The following is a 13,240-nucleotide window of genomic DNA, read 5'->3' as shown; positions in this document are numbered from 1 at the left end:
GCGGGACCCAATTTTTGATACATGAGTGCTGACAGCTTTAAGCCCCACTACTTTTTCTTCCCTTGTCTTATATCTGGGCCAACTAGTAAGAATGCTGAGGTGCTCTTGCCTTTAGCCCCAACAAGAAATGTAACCATGCAAAGAAACCCTCACATTCAGCCCCACCCCCTAAAAATCCCAAAGCCAGTCTCCTTTCTCTGCTATTTAAAGCCATTTTGTACCTTCTGGGACAGTTTCCAGTCTCTCCCCAGAAGTCTTCATATGTGAATAGGAATCATTTCATATCCTCTTGGAGGGGGGGGGTGTCATCAGTCTTGATATTTAAACCACATTTTGGCTGAGTGTGGTGGCTCATGCCTATAATCCCAGTGATTTGGGAGGCTGAGGTAGGAGGATTACTTAAAGCTAGGAGTTTGAAACCACCCTGGGCAACAGAGCAAGACCACATATTTATGAAAATCATTTAGATGTGGTGGCATGTGCCTACTTGGGAGGCTGAGGTGGGAGGATCGCTTGAGTCTGGGAGTATGAGGATGCAGTGAGCTATAATAGTGCCACTACACTCTACAGCTTAGGTAACAGAGGGAGACCCTATCGCAGAAAAACCAAAACCAAAACCAAAACCAAAATTTTATCATTGGTATTTTGACAGGGATTGCCCTGAATCTACGAATTGCTTTGGGTAGTAGTGTCATTTTAACAATATTAATTTTTTCAACCCATGAGGATAAAATATTTCTTCATCGTTTTGGCGTCCTCTTTAATTTCTTTCACTAGAGTCTTATACACATAATAGATTTCCTTGTATAGATCATTCACTTCTCTAGTTAGATTGATTCTGGCATTTTATATTTTTTGTAGATATATAGAATGCTTTCTTGATTTTTTTCTCAAATTGTTCACTGTTCAGTGTATATATATGGCTTGCTACAATTTTTGCATGCTGATTTTGTATACTGCAACTTTACTGACTTCATTTATTAGCTCTAATAGTTTTCTTGGTGGAGACCTCAGATTTTCTTTCTTCTCTAAGATCATATTATCTGTGAACAAGGCTAATTTGACTTCTTTCTTTCCAATTTAAATATCCTTTATTACTTTTGCTTGCTTAATTGCTCTAGCCCGGAATTTCAGTATTATGTTGAGTAAAAGTGGTGAAAGTGGGCATGCTTGTCTTGTTCTAGTCCTTGGATGAAAGACCTTCAAGTTTTTCCTTTTAAGTATAATAGTTAAGTGTGGATTTGTCATAGATAGCCTTTATTATTTTGAGATATGTTCCTTCTATATCCATTTTGATGAGTGTTTGTTTTTATGATAAGGGGATGTTGAATTCTATGAAATTCTTTTGTAGCATCTACTGAGATGATCAAATAGCTTTTGCTCTTGGATCTATTAACATAGTACTATCACATTTATTGATTTGTCTATGTTTAACCATCCTTGCATACCTGGGATAAATCCCACTTAAACATGTTGAATGATCTTTTTAATGTGTTGTTGAATTTGGTTTGCTAATTTTTTTTTTGTTTTTTGAGGCTGAGTTTTGATTCTTTTCTAGTTCCTGGATTCTTTTCTAGTTCATTGGGTTATTTGAAGTCCACCTGCTACTGAGTAAGGGGCATTTCTGTTACAGACCAAGGAAAATCGAAGAAAGGAAGTGCTGTTTAGGATTACATTGTGGATGCCATTCTGAGGGTTCTCAACTTGGTTATAGTAATGAAAGGAGAGAAGGATACCCCTGGCCTGATGGATACTACGGTATCTTGTTGTTTGGGGCCCAAAAGAGCTAGCAGGATCCTCAGACTTTTCGGTCTGTCTCAAGAAGATGATGTTCACCAGTATGTTGTGATAAAACCCTTAAATAAAGAAGGTGAGAAACCTAGGACCAAAGCACCAAAGGTTCAGCATCTTGTGATTCCATGTGTCCTGCAACATAAACACAGGCATATTGATCTGAGGAAGCAGTGTACTAAGGAAAATAAGGAAAAGGCTGTGGAATATGCTAAACGATTGGCCAAGAGAATGAGGGAGGCCAAAGAAAACCGTCAGAAATGGATTACCAAGAGGTGCGGGCTGTCCTCTCCAAAAGCTTCCACTTCTAAGTCTGAATACAGTCCCCATAATAAAGATTTTTTGAGTAATAAAAGAGATCATACTTAAAAAAAAATTACTTTCAATGCTATTAATGAAAAATAAGGGCTTATGACTACCTTTTTGTTGTTTGCTTTCTGGCTTGGTTTAGTGTGGAGTGTTGAAGACCAAGTAAGGTGAGGAGGCCATCCTCCTATTGAGGGGAGGAGGCTCATCTTGGAAAGTTGGACCGAGAGTTACAAATATAAAAAAGAAGGAAACTGAGCCAGATGCCATGGCTCACACCTGGAATCCTAGCACTCTGAGAGGCCAAGGCAGGTGGTGAATCATCTAAGCTTGAGAGTTCAAGACCACCCTGAGGTACAGCAAGACCCTGTCTCTAGAAATAGCTGGGTGTTGTGGCAGGAGCCTGTAGTCCAGCTACTTGGGAAGCTAAAGGAAGGGGATTGCCTGAGCGCAAGAGTTTGATGTTGCTGTGAGCTATGATTGCTGTCATGGCACTCTACCAAGGGTGACAAAATGAAACTCTGTCTCAAAAAAGAAAAGAAGAAGAAGAAGAAGGAGGAGGAGGAGGAGGAAACTGGAAAGAACCCTGTGATGTTGGTTTGGAAAAGAATATCTGTGTGAATACCTGGATATATATGTATATACATACACACATATATATATTATATATATTTGCACATATACATACTTTTAACATTCGTACATATACATACATACGTAATACCCAGATTTTGACTCTTAAATAACATTTTTTGCTTAAAAGGGAATCAGGGATCCTTGAAGAAATAGCTGATTTCAGGACTGTGGTAGAGAAAGTATAAGATGAGTCCAGGAAATCATGTGCCAAAATGTAAGGAAGTGCTCCAAGAGTGATGGGGACATGCCAAAAAGACACAGAAGCCACCTTGAAGTGTCACTCAGTGGCCAAATTAGGCATGATTTAAACATCAAAATGGAAACAATGAAGTATTACCCTTTCAATAAAGTAGGAAAACCCAAGTCTATAAAAATATAAACAAACAAACAAATAAATAAGTAAGAATAAGAAAGTTCAGCAGTTCATTTCTCCATCAACCAGGAGTGAGGTGTTCAGGTGGGCATGCCCGTCAAGGACAGCAACTCCCAGGGCTTCCATCACACTGACAAAACCTTGATGGGTGGCCTCCTGGCCAGATGTCTGCTGGTTTAGATTGTTGGAGCAGTCACTGTATCCCTGGGGGATAGCTTTCTATAAGTTTGCTGTGGCTGAACCACAGCAAAGAAAGAAGGCATATATAAATGGACATGAAGATTATGATTCCATGAAAGATTTTGAGGTGATCAAGAAGGCTGAAATATGAAATTCTTCATATTTCAAAATGACTTTGTATCTTGCGGAGTACAAAGTGATTTTGAAATATGAAGAATTTCTTTGGATTGATTTACGTATAAATTTGCCACTGATCTTTGTTCCCGAGCTATGAATATGTGGGTTGAGGAATACCCACATATTGAGGTTTACCAATTTCTCTTGGTAAATAAACAATTCACAACAACAACAAAAAAGAATGAGGACGTTCAATGAGGAGAAAGACTATTTATATAGTTTTATAGTGCCTCCCCACAAAATACTTAATAACTACAAAAGGGAAAGGAATGACTTTACAACGGAGAAGACGGGCAGGCCCCAACTTAACCAACTGATCACAGGGACAGGACAAATTGCTAAGCGCCACCTGCTGAGATGCAATGAGAAAAAGGCAGTCTCGCCTTCTTGATGGGTCAGCCAAGGATGCATCACCTACATGTAATGCTAACAACTTAGGTTATGAGACAGATGCAAGGTGAGGGACATTCAGTGAAATATATGGCTTGTAATATTCAAAAGTGTAAAGATCAGGAATGCCCGGGAAAGTTCGAGAAGCTGTTTCATACTTCAGGAAACTAAAAAGACATGATTACTCCTGACAACTTAATGCAAAGCACAATTACTTTTCTAATGTCATTATTGGAACTGGCAAATCTCAAATGGTATGTCAGACAAGATGGTAATGCATCATTGTTAATTTCATGATTTTTAAGGTCCTACTGTGTTATGCTAGATAATATGCTATTGGAAATATAAAGTATTCTAATTCATGAGGCATCCGGTTAGCAAAATACTTTCAAATAGTTTAGGCCAACAATATTCTTTGTATTACACTTTGTATTTTTCTGTAACTTTGTGATTGTTTCAAAAAATTTAAAAAGGCTAACATTTGAAAAGCAGTGATGGAGTAAAGACGTCTTCACATTAACAAAAGCTGACAGAACTTATCACCAGCAGATCCACGTTATAAAATACACAAGGAAAATTATCCCAGTGGAAACAGAGCTTCAGGATCAAATGGAGAGCACCAGGAGGGTATTATGTGAGGAGAAGTAAGAGTGAGTATTTGAAGCAGTAATAAGAAATCTGTCATGTGAGATTTATAACATATGTAGAAGTAAAATACACTCTACAACAAGAGGACCGAAGATAGAATGGAGATCCATGGCCATAAACTGTTTTAAGTTCTATTATTTGGGAAATGATAAAGGTATCAATTTAAAGGAGATTTCCATCTCTGGGTGAATCACTAAGAACCAGTAAAAAAATAATTAAAAATTGAATGGAAGAGGTAAACTGAAGTGCACTCACATACACACACACACACAAAGGAGGAATAAAGGTTTGAAGAAGAGATGGAACAACATTTTTAACAAGTAAGATGGTAGATTTAAACTCCATTCAACACTCCTATGAAAAGGCAAAAATTGTGAGGCTGGACCTAGAAGAAAAAACAAAGTATGCTGTTTCCAAGACATATTTTAAGAACATGGAAAGATAGACAGTCAGAAGATAGCAAACATTAACCAGTTAAAAGGTGTGGCTCTGTTAATCTCAAAGTACACTTTAGAGCCAGAACTAGTCATGGAGCTAGAGTGACATTTCCTAATGACAAAAGGGTTAATTCTATAAGAAGACATAACAATCATAAACTTGTATGCATCTGATAGCAGAGCTTCACAGTACATGAAGCAGAAACTCAAACACAAGGGCGAAATAGGCAAATCTGTAATTATAATTGGAGATTTTAATAAATCTCTTATGGCAACTGATAGAAAAGTAAGTATACAGAAAATATGAACAACAGAATTTATCAACTCGACTTAGACATTTATAGAACACTGCACTCAACAGCTAGAGAATGTACGTTCTTTTTAAGTGCATATTTACTGAAATAGAAGATGTGTTAGATTGTAAAGCAAATGTTAACAAACTTCAGAAGGCAAAACCATACTTGGTATGATCTCTGAGCACAGTGGAATTAAAGCAGAATTGAACAAAATTGAACAAAAGAAATATTATTAGAATCCTCAAATGTTTGGATGTTAAGCAGAATACTTCTAAATAACCCATGGGTCAAGAAAGACATTATACAGAAAACTACAAAAAATTTTGAACTGAATATAAATAAAAATACTACAAAATAAAAATACTTGCGATAAACAGCCAAAGTGGTAATTCCAAAGAAATTTTGTGGTTTTAAATGCATATAAGAGAAAATAAGTTAAAAGCAGCTATTTAAATTTTTATCTCAAGAAGTTAGAATAAGAGGCCTGGCAAGGTGGTTCATGTTAGCACTCCGGGAGGCCAAAGTAAGGATAGCTCAAGCTCAGGAGTTCAAGACCAGTCTGAGCAGGAGTAAGACCCTGTTTCTACTAAAAATAGAGAAATTATCTGGGAATCAGGGCATGGGCCTACAGGCCCAGCTATTCAGGAGGCTGAGGCAGGAGGATCACTTGAAACCAGTAGTTTAAGGTTGCTGTGAGCTAGGCTGATGCCATGATACTCTAGCCTGGGCAGCAGAGTGAGACTCTGTCTCAAAAAAAAAAAGATGTTAGTAAAAGAACAGCAACTTAAACTCAAGGAAAGAAGATGGAAGAAAATTAAAATAGGAACAAAAATCAATGAAATATAAAGCAAGGAAGGGTGTAGTGGCTCATGCCTGTAATCCTAGCACCTTGGGAGACCAAGGTGGGTGGATTGCCTGGGCTTAGGAGTTTGAGACCAGCCTGAACTAGAGAGAGACCCTGTCTCTAAAAAAACCCCAAAAAGCTGGGTGTTATGGAAGGTGCCTGTACTCCTAGCTACTTGGGAGGCTGAGGCAAGAGAATCACTTGAGCCCAAAGTTTGAGTTTGCTGTGAGCTATGATGCCACAGCACTCTATGGAGGGCAACAAAGTGAGATTCTGTCTCTAAAAAAAAGAAAGAAAGAAAGAAAGAAAGAGATATACAACAGGGAAGAATAGCGAAGTAAAAGTTTGGGTTATTAAAAAGAAATAAAATTGATAAATCCAAAGATTTAAAAAGGGACAGGTTATCAATATCAACAATGAGAAGGATTCTGCGTATGGTAAGCAATAAAAAGAGGTTATTATACAAGCAACTTTAGCCCAGCAAAGATAAAAACTAAGACTAAATATTGATGAAATCCAATTGATTTTTTCTTTTGTTGCCAGTACTTTTGGTGTCATATCCATAAAATTGTTGCCAATATCATGAAGCTTTTTCCCCAGGATAAGAGTTTAGTTTTTTGGTTTATTATTATTATTATTTTTTTTTTTTGCAGTTTTTGGCTGGGGCTGGATTTGAACCCACCACCGTTGGCATATGGGACCAGTGCCCTACTCCTTTGAGCCACAGGCACTGCCCAAGAGTTTAGTTTTTAAGTTTAGATCTTGATCTATTTTGAGCTAATTTTGTACATTGTGTACGTCAGGGTCCAACTTCATGCTTTTGTATGTGGATGTAGAGTGAACCCAACACCGTTCACTGACGACCTGTTCTTTCTCCATTATATGGTCCTAATATCCTTGTCAAAATCAACTGTGTGAGGGTTCATTTCTGGCCTTTCTATTCCATTTTTGTTTGTCTATATGATTGCCCTCATGCCTGTCATATAGCAGTTTTAATTTTTGTCTTTTTTTTTTTTTTTTTTTGAGACAGAGTTTTACTTTGTCATTCTTGGTAGAATGCCACGGTGTCATAGCTCATAGCACCATCAAACTCTTAGGCTCAAGTGACTTTCTTGACTCAGCTTCCCGAGTAACTGGGATTGCAGGCGCCTGCCTGGCTATTTTTTAGAGACAGGGACTCACTCTTGCTCAGGTTGGTCTCAAACTCCTGAGCCCCGGCAATATACCTGCCTCAGTTTCCCAGAGTGCTAGGATTACAGGTGTGAGCCAACATGGCTGGCCTTACCATAGTGTTTTAATTACTGTAGCTTTGTAGTAAGTTTCAAAACCAGAAAGTTTGAGTCTTCCAGTCTTATTCTTTTTCAAGATCGTTTTGGCTATTTGAGGCCCCTTGAAATCCCATATGAATTTAAGGATCAGCAAGGTACTGTTCTCTCAAGCCCTGCCCAGTATACAGATATGAGCAACACCCAAGCTATTGTTTTAGGCCTTTCCGTTTTAGACACAGTCATAGATAGTCAGAACATGTGTCAAAAGTCCATCTGTATCAGCCTGGGTGAAACTCAGGGACCAAACCCAACCCAATAAAGCTTAAGAGCTACCAATCATTTTTCAGTGCTCTACTCTTAAACTGATAAATAAAGATTACCAGACATCTGAGGAAAATTCTAACATAAAGGAAAACTATCAAAGAAAAAACCACAAAAGAATACAACTTGAAAGAACACAGGTTATGGAGAGAGAAGAAAACTTTGAAAGAAACAGAAAACCCCACCCCAAACACTAGTGTTAATATCTTCAGGTTGCTAAGAGAAGATACCACATCCATAACATAAGAAGAAGATACTATAAAAAGGGAACACTCCTTAAAAACAACAATACAAAGGGGAATTCAGAGACTACAGAACAAAAAAAAAAAAAAAAAAAGAAATAAAAATGTTTATTTAAAGACTGGAAGATAAAGAAATTACCAGGAAAGGAAAACAAAGAACACAGAAATGGAAAACAGGGGGAAATCCAAAAGTGAATAAAAAATAAGTACTAGTCCAGGGGGTCCAAAATAGGAAATAGTAGGGACTTTCAGGAAGAGAGAATAGGCAAACAGGAGAGAAGGGAATTGGCAACCAACTAATTCAAGAAAATTCCCCTCAACAGACTGATATAAATTTCCAGGCTGAAATGGCCTCCCAGGACCCAGCACAAGGGCAAATATGTCCCCAGCAAGGCAAACCCTAGTGTGCTTTTAGAATATACGTGCACAGTTCACCTTTTGGTCTTCAATTCTGTTCCATACATCTACTTCTCTATTTTTGTGCCAGTACCATGCTGTTTTGATCTCTATCAATTTATAGTATAGTCTGAAGTCTGGAAGCATGATTCCTCCTGATTTGTTTTTATTTCTGAGTAATGTCTTAGCTATTCGAGGTTTTTTCTGTTTCCATATAAAACAAAGTACTAATTTTTCCAGGTCTGAAAAAAATATCCAATGTATTCAGTACTACTGTGAAACCAATTTACAATCACTCATACATGCCTGTGAAAAGCATGAAACACAACTATAGCCTAAAAATGAAGAAGAGAAGAGGAGGGAGAGGGGAAGGGAGGGGGGCAGGATGATAGAGGGAGGGTTAATAGGGGGATCACACCTATGGAGCATATTGCAAGTACAAGTTGGATCTATCAGGTGTAGAACACAAATGTCTTAATCCTGTAATTGGGTAAAAGCGATGAAGGCTATGTTGCTTAGTAGGATGTAAGCATTCCAATTTGTACAAATAATCAGCACATTGAATCCTATAATGGCATAAATGTATTTATGATCTATGTACGAATGACTTAATAAGAAAAAAAAGAATATACATGCACAGAAGGTTCTGCAGCTTCGGGGGATAAATAGGTCATTTACAAACATTTAGGAATCAGAATTGTTTTGAATTTCTCAGTAACAGCCCCAGAAAGCTAAAAGGACTTAAGGTCAAGCTTTCAAAACTGAAGAAAAAGGATTTCTAACTCTGTGTTTTGCCTGAACTTTAAGAGCTTACAACAACAAAACATTTATTATCTCACAGTTTCTGAGAGGCAGGAATTCAGCAGTGGCTTGGCCAGGTTGTTCTTGCTCAGGGGAGTCTCCAATGAGGTTGCAGTCAAGCTGTGTGACACAACTGCAGTCATCTCAAGCCTCAGTGGGGTTATAGAATTTGCTTCCAGGCTCACTCCTGTGCTTGTTGGCAGGAGATTTCAGGTCCTTGCTCATAGGCCTCTCTATGGGGCTGTTCGTGATGTGGCTTCCCTTGGAACAGATCAGGGGAGTTCATGACAGTCTGCCATAATCTAATCTTGGAAGTGACATGCTACCACTTCTGCCATATCCTATAAGTCACAGACCAACAATACGGGAGAGTATTACTTGAGGACTGAATACCAACGTGTAGAAATCGCTGGGGCCATCTTTGAGGCTGTCTATACTATACCAACCAAGAATTCTACAGCCAGCCAAAATTATTAATCAAGTATGAGGATGTAATAAAGGTATTTTAATAATGCAAGTTCTCAAAAACTTTACCTCTTTAACACCCTTTCTCAGAAAGCTACTTGAGGACAGATTCCACCCAAACAAGAGAGTAAACCAAGAAACAGAAAAGCCAGCCCAAGATAGAGATTGAGGGATTCCCCAAGATGTTGGAGAATGGAGCTAGCAGGACAGATGTATACCCAGCAGAGAGGGTAGCCAGTCCAGCCTAGAGCAGGTCAGAAGGCTGGGGGAGGGACTTCTTCACGCTGATGAAATTGATAGAAGATCTGATAGGAAAGAACAACTTTCAAAGAGAGCGAGACAACTGACATTTTGGTGTTGAATTAGTGATGAGTAAATAGAAAACAAACAAAAACAAGATTCAAGAGGGTGAGGATATGTACAGGGAAGGTGTTCAGAGAAGGAAAAGCTGATATAGTTTGTTATATAAGCTCAGCTCTGAATTAATAGTTGTAACACCATAGACACTGAATATTTATTTATCCAACCCCTGTAATCACAGATCTCTGGCAGAAGCCTGAGGGGGTGGAATGTGTGTGTGGCCGGGACAAAGCAAGGCAGAGGGGGTTAGGAAAGCTAAACCCACATCTTCTTGTCCCTCAGAATTGAAGTCACTGGATAATGCCTATAACGAAAACATCAGGATGGAGCAGTGCTGGTATTAGTTTTGTATACAGAGATGAATAAACAAATAAAAAATAGCTGAAAATAAATGATAGTCTGCAGTGAAAGGGAACAGAGAAGGAAAGGTGAGGAAGTCTGGGGACAGATGCTTTTCTAGGCAAACCTGGGGAAACTAGTTAACTCTATAAACTCTGTGTTTTTTATTATGCATGCAATTTTATTTTATTTTATTTCTTGAGTCAAAGTCTCACTATGTCACCCTCAGTAGAGTGCTATGACATCACAGCTCACAGCAACCTCAAACTCCTGGGCTTATGTGATGCTCTTGCCTCAGTCTCCCAAGTACCTGGGACTACAGGCGCCCACCACAATACCTGGCTATTTTTTGTTGCAGTTGTCATTGTTGTTTAGCAGGTTCAGGTAGGTTTTGAACCCACCAGCTCTGGCGTATATGGCTGGTGCTGTAACCACTGTGCTATGGGCACCAGGCTTATGCATACAATTTTTTATATTAATTCCTTTCATATGAAATATTCAGTCAGTTCAAAATTCAATTTTTGAATGCATGTTCTTTTGGGTTATTTTTTTAAAAGTTTGTAAGTATCCAAATAAAGATCTTCATTTTCTCTATCTAGTTTTCATTCTACTTCAACCTTATTTCCATTTAGGCCCCAGGTGCTCTGAATGGTAGATCTTTGATCTCAGCCAACCCAGCTTTCCTCATTCTCCTGCCCTACAAAAGTGCCTTAAAGTGGGGCATCTGTGCCCACTTGGAATTGTCTTTCTGGGTAGGCTTCCATCTTGTGCTGCCTTTGTCTTTGCTCCTGTCCCTTTGGGCCACTCCAGTTCTGTTGAACCACATAGTCAAGCCACAACAACTCCAGGCTCATCCTCGTGGGGCAGATGCCCTCTGTGGCCTCAGTGTACTGGGGGATTCGGGAACTCCCCCCTCTTTATTTATTCTCTGCCTCCCCCAGCGCATTGACTCTGCAGCCCCTGCATTTTGCAGAGTGTGTCACTCTTTTGGAGTCCCACTGCCTGTCCAGACTATGCTCACAAAGCAGAGCGTGGGGACCCAAACTCTCTGAGCATCATGATCCGCCTCACCTCCTAGATAAGCCCGAGAACCGGGGTGTGGGGGGGACAATACCCAGGTTTCCCAAGTATCTGAAGGCTTAGAGTTTGCAGCTGGCAAGATGATGGAATGCAAGGCTGTTCCCATAATTCAGGTCTTCTTTTCTTTATTCCATAGGTTTGGGGCACCTGCCATGCTGGTTTGCTAGGAATGCAAAGATAAAACGTGGAACCTGTTCTCGAGGGCTCAGGAGGAGGAGGAGGTAGATTACAGCCAATAATTCTAGTACCAGAAGGTAAAGATAGTACAGATATAGGAAAATGAAGGATTAATATTCCTAATATACAAGAGAATTAAAATTTAATGTATTAATTTTCTATTGCAGCTCTAACAATTTATCACAAACTTAGTGGCTAACACAATACAGATTTATCTTACAGTTCTGGAAGTCCGAAATGGGTCTCAATGGGCAAAAATCAAGGGTGCACAGGGCTGCATTCCTTCAGGAGGCTCTATGGGAGACTGATTTCATTGCTTTTTTCATTTCTAGAGGTTGTCCATGCTCCTTGGCTCTTGGCTGCTCTCCGGGAGAGGCCCAGCTCTCTAGTTGTCTCCCTCGACCTCCCGTTTATAAAGATGTTTGCACTTACATTGGGTCTACTACAATAATCCAGGATCACCCCCCATCTCACTTCTACCTGCTACTAAATTAGCAACTCACTTCCCCTTTGCCAGGTAAGATGACACAGTAACTGGATTTGGGCTTTAGGACATGGACAATTTAGGTGGGTTACTCCAGTGTTTGCTTGAAGACTTAATTACCTAATTACAAGCCAGTTGCCAGCAGGCTGGCAGAGGTTAGGCTGGGGCAGATGTACCTGCTTCTCCCTGGGTGGGCCCTGAGGAGTCCCAGCAGATGGACTGCCCAACCCAGCCATCTCAAAGGAGGAGGTTGAGTTGGGGCTGGGAAGAATCCTGGCCATAGAGTAGGACAGAGCTGGCAGGAATGCTGTGTGGCTTTGAGCCGCTGACTTAACCTCTCTGAACCTCTGTCTTCATCTGCTAAATGCAAACAACAATGCTTCCCTTGCCAGGTGGTTGGAGGATGAGCAATGCTCACCTGGCACCCAGCACTCAAGCAAAGGTGGCTGTCGTTAGTAACAAAGTCCTCATCGGGTCAAGCTGTCGGGACTCGTTTGCTCTGGGGACCCAGACACCACCTCCATCTCCTTCATAAACTGGTTCTCTCCACATGTCCCCTCACTGCCCACCCAATGTTTCCTCCCAGTCTTGCTGCTCCCAGGCATGAATAGCACTACATCAAGGTGACCGGTGACACGGGCTGGCGGATTGAAAATCGCCACTGATGACGTGGAAATGCTCCTGGTTGTGGCAGAGTTCTCCCAGCCAGGCAATACTGTGCCATGACTCAGTGTCCCCCTGTTCTTCTCTCCCAGAATTCCCGAGGGGCCGTGCTCACGGTCTGTGACCTGATGGCATCTGGTGCCTGTGTCTTCAGTCTCCCATGACCGTCAAAATGTTGTTGCCAACCCAGAGATCAGGAGATTAGGACTGGGAATGAGTTGCCTAGGGCTGCTGTAACAAATGAGCACAGACTGGGTGGTTAAAGAACAGAGACGTACCCCTTAGAGTTCTGGGGGCCGGCCGTCGGACACAGGGTTGGCTCCATGGGGGCTCCGAGGGGAAGGTGCTCTAGTCTTGTCTTCTAGCTTCTGGGGATTTCTGGCAATATTTTGTGTCCCTTGGCTTGTAGAAACATCACTCCATTCTCCATTGCCAATTATGTTCTCTTTGCTGTGTCTCTGGGTCTAAATTTCTCTCTTCTCCTAAGGATGCCATCAGGTAATTTGATTAGGGTCCATCCTAGTCCAGTGTGACCTCACCTTAACTTGACTATGTCTGCAAAGACC

At 40.3% G+C, this 13,240-nt stretch overlaps 1 pseudogene; it reads left to right on the top strand.

The window, feature by feature from the left end:
- LOC100958721 overlaps positions 1–2,160 on the top strand; it is a 5,762-nt pseudogene extending 3,602 nt beyond the window's left edge.
- Positions 2,161–13,240: the final 11,080 nt, after the last annotated feature.

Source organism: Otolemur garnettii, unplaced genomic scaffold, assembly GCF_000181295.1.
Source record: "Otolemur garnettii isolate 467f Iridium unplaced genomic scaffold, OtoGar3 scaffold00059, whole genome shotgun sequence".
In the NCBI taxonomy this organism is placed as follows: domain Eukaryota; kingdom Metazoa; phylum Chordata; class Mammalia; order Primates; family Galagidae; genus Otolemur; species Otolemur garnettii.
This window is presented reverse-complemented; position numbering and strand designations above follow the sequence as displayed.